This window comes from Eumetopias jubatus, unplaced genomic scaffold, assembly GCF_037043125.1.
Source record: "Eumetopias jubatus isolate StellerSeaLion01/CBP00866 unplaced genomic scaffold, mEumJub1_p1.0 scaffold_7, whole genome shotgun sequence".
In the NCBI taxonomy this organism is placed as follows: Eukaryota; Metazoa; Chordata; class Mammalia; order Carnivora; family Otariidae; genus Eumetopias; species Eumetopias jubatus.
Window position 1 is genome coordinate 5,581,361 of NW_028274813.1, and position 6,258 is coordinate 5,587,618.

Below are 6,258 nucleotides of genomic sequence, written 5' to 3' on the forward strand. Positions count from 1 at the left end.
TTTATAATGGTCCAGCCCCGGAAATAACCCCGTGTCCAGTGGTGGGGGAGCCGCCAAGCGCCTCAGCTGGCTAAATATCACAGGGTTATGAAATAGGGTGAGCGGGGCAGGGGTTCTTGGAGGCCCTGAGTCAGCCCCCCTGTGATTCCTGAAGCCCCGCCCCGCCCCTCCCCCACCCCCACCCCTCCCCCACCCCCCACCCCGGCACTCCTTAAAGAGACCCATCCCAGGATTCACCCAGAGGTGGTGCGTCAGAATCTCCAGAAAAGGAATCTGGCTGACAAGCGTCCCACATGGTTCTTATCACCAGGTAGTATGAAAACCCCCAGTCCTGTGAGCCGTGGTGGTTGCCTCTGTGACATGGGCCTAGCTCCACGGCCTGCCCCTGGGGTGGTGACAGGGTTAGTGATGGCCCCCGTGGGGGCTCGGCTTTGTGAGCTTCTGTCACCCCTCACACAGCCTGTGTCTCCCTCTCCCACTCCTGGGGCCCCGTCTACCTCTCTCCCTGTCCTATGACTGCCAAGGAATTCACATCTGCACACTCCATCCGGGCCACACAGCCTGGTCTGAGGACATCCAATGCCCCGGAGCTGTGGGAATGTTTCTTTAGGGGTCTCTATGACTCTCCCTCTGGCTGAGAACCCCTGGACCAGGAGAGGTGATTCCGCCTCTGAAATTCCTTGTGTGCCGCCTCTCCCTGGCTCTTGGGCAGGTTCTGCACTGCCTCCATAGGAGGGTGCACCTGCCATGGGAGGTCGACCTACTATGGACCCCCAAATACACGCCTGAACCTCAGCTTCTGTGGGTCAAATGGGCATGATGACTCCTGCCTGCCTAACAGGAGGAGAAAACGGCCCAGAGAATGCTTTGTGACTGGACAGAGCCTGGGTCACGTGGGGCTGGGCAGGGGCCCTCCAGCAGGTGAGGCCCTGTGGCCTGGGGGGCCGCTGAGGAGGGTCAGGTCTGGGGCCTCCCATCCGGGAGCGCTCCTGCCTCTCCCCGCCCTTGGTTCACGTGCCACTGTCTGGAGGCACATTTTTATGATTATTTAGAGAATCTTTATTTTGTAAACAAAATAATGCATGCACTTAGGTTAAAAAATAAATTGGATAACACCAAAATGTTCAAAAGGAAATGAAACGTCTCCCTAGCCCTTCCTCCCCTTTCTTTCTTTTTTTTTTTTAAGGTTCCTTTTTTTTTTAAGATTTATTTATTTATTGGGGCGCCTGGGTGGCTCAGTCGTTAAGCGTCTGCCTTCGGCTCAGGTCTTGATCCCAGGGTCCTGGGATTGAGCCCCGAGTCGAGTCAGGCTCTCTGTTCCGCAGGAAGCCTGCTTCTCCGTCTCCCACTCCACCTGCTTGTTTTCCCTCTCTCGCTGTGTCTCTCTGTGTCAAATGAATAAATAAAATCTTTTTAAAAAAAGATTTATTTATGTATTTATTTATTTGAGAGAGAGAGAGCATGAGCAGGGGGAGGAGTGGAGGGAGAGGGAGAGAGAATCCTCAGAGAGCTCTACCCCCAGCATGGAGCCCAACCCCTGGGGGCTGGATTCCACAACCCTGAGATCAAGACCTGAGTTGAAGCCAAGAGTGCGAAGATCAACCGAGTGACCTAGGCGCTCCCCCTTCCTCTCCTTTCTTTCTCCCAGGAACAACAGTTTCCACGCGGACTTGTTCCTTCTGGTTTTGGCCTGACGTTTCTCAGTAAGACGTTTCCGTTGCTGCTTCTTGATTTTTCAATTCTAGACGTTTCTGTCGCCTTCTGGTCAGGACAAATGAGGCTTAGCTCTCTTCAGCCATTCCATTCTCCTCCCCTCCCTCGAATCCCCCGGAGGGCTCTATCCACTTCTTCCTTAACTGCAGGTCAAGGGTTTTATTAGGATTAGTAAATATTACTCCAGGAAAAGTCACCTAGTGGTCAATGACAGTTCCTTTTCTTTCTTTCTTTCTTTTTTTTTAAGATTTTATTTATTTATTTGAGAGAGAGAATGAGATAGGGAGAGAGAGAGTACATGAGAGGGGGGGAAGGTCAGAGGGAGAAGCAGACTCCCCGCCAAGCAGGGAGCCCAATTCAGGACTCGATCCCGGGACCCCAGGATCATGACTTGAGCCGAAGGCAGTCGCTTAACCAACTGAGCCACCAGGCGCCGGACAGTTCCTTTTCTTATAGTTTTGTTTGTGTGTGCCCTGGAGTTAATGCATTAAAAAAACAAAAAACAAAAACAAAACCTTGCAAGGTATTTAATTTTTCCAGCTGATTCACCCTGCTCCTAGAGACAGTCGTGTCAAAAGCTCAGGCATGTGGCTATTTTATCTGGTCTTCACCAGGGGCCCATCCAGGCTGAGGGCTCCTTTCTCTGCTCTGGGGCCTCTGAGAGCTGGAGGCTGGAGCCCAGCCAGACTTGGGAAGCCCCCCCCCCCCCCCCACTCCTGGGGAGGCTGTCCTGTTCCAGGTTCTGTTCTCATGGCCTTATGAGGGCATGTGCTACAAAAGCTTCTTGGGAGATGCACAGCAGTTATTTATTTATTTATTTATTTATTATTTTTTTGCGACCTTGCATTTCCAAAAAAGTTTATATTCCAGTCTCATACTTGGCTGATTCTCTCCATGGGCATAGAATCCAGGCAGAAAATCCTTTTCCGTCAGACTTTTAAGGCAACTGATTGCTCCGGGGTCTTCTAGCTTTCAGAGTTTCTAATGAGAAGTCCGATGCTGGGCTTTTTAAATATTTTATTAATTTAAAAACATACGCACAGAGTTTCAAAAATCAAATAAAATTATAAGGCTTTAAAGGAAAAAACTGAGATAACCTAGTCCCCTGCCTCCTGTCTCCACCCCTGATTTGTGCTTTCCGGAGGCAACTAGATTCTTCCGTGACTTATCTGCATATTTGCAAACAACACACCTTGCCCTTCGCTGGCTCTCCGGTATAGGTGTTAGCGCAGCCTTTCTCTTACGGACCAGGAGGGTTTAGACAATGTAGGCACTTGCCGTCCCCTCCCCTGTCCTCCCAGGACAGCGATATCACAGTTTTTGATTAGCCAATATTGTCTTTGTAATATACCATGTGTATAAACATTATGGCCAATGGAGCCACCATATGTCCTATGACTAAATTTCCTTCCTTGTTGGACTTTTGGGTTTCCCTGGGGATTAATAATTGCCTCCTTGTTTGACTTGCTTGGTTTGCTTTTGTGCTTATCACTAATACAACCGCCAAACTCTGGCAGAGCTCTAATATTCCTTGTAAGAAAGCCAAGCTCCTGGGGGGGAACCCATGAGTTGTGCTCCCTGGCTTGGCCAGCTCCTCCTGGAGTCCTCTCTCCCTGTCCCACTCTGCATTGATTGCTCCTGGCTCCCACACCCTCACCCTCCGACTTCTCCTGCACCATTGCTTTGGGGATTACCTGTTTCCTGCATTTCATGTCTTCGAGTCTTCTTATTTCTTGGTTTCAGTCCTAATTTTAGAGAAAGGTTGTCTGGGAAATTTTGTCTTTTCTCTTTTTTAAAGATTTTATTTATTTGAGAGTGAGTGAGCGAGAGAGAGAGCATGAGCAAGGCAGAGGGAGAGGGAGAAGCACACTCCCCGCTGAGCTGGGAACCTGACATGGGGCTCAATCCCAGGACCTGGGATCGTGACCTGCGCCGAAGGCATACACCTAACCAACTGAGCCACCCAGGCACCCCTTTTCTTTTCTTTTTTAATCTGAAAATTTCTTATCCTACCCCCACACTTGATGGCTTAGGTACTGGAGTATTTCCCTTCTGAACACTGAAGGCATTGCTCCATGGTCTTCTAGCTCCTGGAGTTGCCTTGAGAATGTCAGTGTTATTATGCATCCTATCTTCTGTGTGTGGCCTCCTCTCTCTCTCTCTCTTTCTGGATGCTCTTAGGATCTCCTCAATCTTGGTGTTCTGAAATTTCACAAGGATTGTCCAGTATGGCCATTTTTTTACCCCCAATTCTATGCTGGGCTTTTCTATCCGGCAGTTCCAGATAACTGTTTGCTATTATATCTTTAACACTTTCCTTCCCTCCATTTTCTCCCCTTAGATATGGGACAAAGAGTAGGGGTGTTAAGTGAACACCACAGACTCCAGGATCCCTAGCCCCCTTTCCTATCATAGGCAGCACATTTGAGGATTATGTGGGGGAATTTGGATAATCTTAGAGAACTATCTCTAAATCCAGATACTTGGGGAGGGTATGCCCCTCCCCCCAGAAACGGGGATGTCTTCTTCTGGTGCAGCTTGATGCCAATGAACAAGACCTTGATCTAACCCAGTGCTTCACAGCCCTGCCCACCAGGCTTACCTTCCAGATATTCTGATTGAACTCGTGTGAGGTAGGGTCTGAGCATCTGCATTTTACCAGTTTTTATGTAACAAGTACCCAGGACCAAGAACCACTGGGCTGACCCACTGGCCTTGTTTACAGAACCTGACCAGCTGCCTCATTAGGACCCTGACTTGCTTGCAGGGGCTCTGGACACGCAGGATGGGCTAAGATGGCAATTCTTCACTGCAAAGCTGTGTCCGGTGTTGGGTCTGAGCCGGGCTGAGCCTTTCTTGAGAGAGGGAGCAGCTCTTCTGTTAGTTTTTCAGAGTCTCAAGATGCTCATTCCATGTGGACTCTGGGGTATTCCCAGGCCTGTCAGCAACTTCCCCAGCAAAGCAGCATCCCATCTGCCTCACGGTGTGCCTTAGGGTTCCAGCCGGCCTCTTCTTGTGCATTTGAAATGATTCCATCTCCAGGTGAGATCCAGAGGCTCAGAGAGGGGTGTGACTTGCCCAGGGCTACCTGCCAGCAAGTATCAGACCAGAGACCAGACTCTGAGTCTGGGTTTTTCTACTTAACCCAGCTTCCCCCCCCCGCCCCCCCCCCCCCCCCCGTCATCATTCACTCACTCGACGAACACTCACTGAGTTCCCAGGCTCTATGCTGAGAGGGCCCTGATAAGAGCGGTGATCAAAATGGTGGTCCCAACGGCATGGTTGTTAGAATGACTTCTGTCCCATCTTCTTTCTGCCCAGCGGTGGGCTCAACTGGAGCTGGGGGTGGGGGAAATTACTGTTATTGCTGGGATTGTATCAGAGCGGGAGGCAACCTGGAGGGGGCTGGGAGGCTGGGCCTGCAGGACAGAAGCCGCATTGACAATTAAGGTCTTTGCCGATTTTTATTCCATACTCAGCCCATGAAATATTCAGGCACCGGAGAAGATTGGTCTTTGATCTTTGCAGCGGGGAGCATTGCTGCTTGTAGACCCGGGGTGAAGGCAGCACCCATGCCTGGCATGCAGGGCACTTGGGGGGATGCGGGGGCCGGGCAGGTGTGGCCCAGAGGTCTCTGACACAGATGGCGCGCCTGCAGACACCCAGACACCACCAACGGGGCCATGCCCTGAGGGTCTCAGAGAAGAGCCAGGTTTGTCCTCAAGGAACGTACAGCTGGGGAGTTGGGAGAGGCAGGCAGAAACCACCCAGCACAGGTGGGGACATTTCACCTTTCTCAGAACGGAGGTGATAGGGATACACAGCCAGGCTCAGAGACACAGTGTCTGGAACCTGGAACTTATCACCAGCAGTAAGTCCTCTAATTATCCCACAGTGTTGCATTGTACCTGCTTCAGTTCCATAAATATAAACATTTCAAGTTACAAGTGTTTAAACCTGCTCCACTGTTTCCGCTTCTGTTTTTTGTTTGTTTTGTTTCCTAATAGAGTGGGCACCTCCAGTATGAAATTTGGCCTGGGCTTCTCTTGTGCTCTGACAGCCTGAGGGAGGCAGAGTGGGTGTGGAAAGCACATGGAGGTTCACCCACCAGAGTGACAGCATTCTATACCCTGCTGGCTGGATTGTGAGTTAGCACCACCTCTTTGGGAAGCGGTTTGGCCTCATCCAGTCGACCCGAAGCCATGTGAGCCCTATGACCCAGCCACTCTGTGTCTTGGTCTAGATTCAAAGTTCAGGCTCATGTACATCAGGACTGTACCAGAATGTCTATGGTGACATTGCTGTTTACTGCAAAACATGAGAAACCAATGTCCTTCAAGAGGAAAGTAAAAGTGACATATACATGCAATGGATATTAGAAGAGATTCTCAACTGGGGGTGATCTTGCCCCTGGGAGCCATTTGGCAAGGTCTGGAGATAATTTCAACTCTTGCAACTAGGGGTGGGGGTGCTACTTCCCTCCAATGGATAGAGGCCAGGGATGCTGGTAAACATCCTACGATGCACAAGACAGTCCTTCTCTGT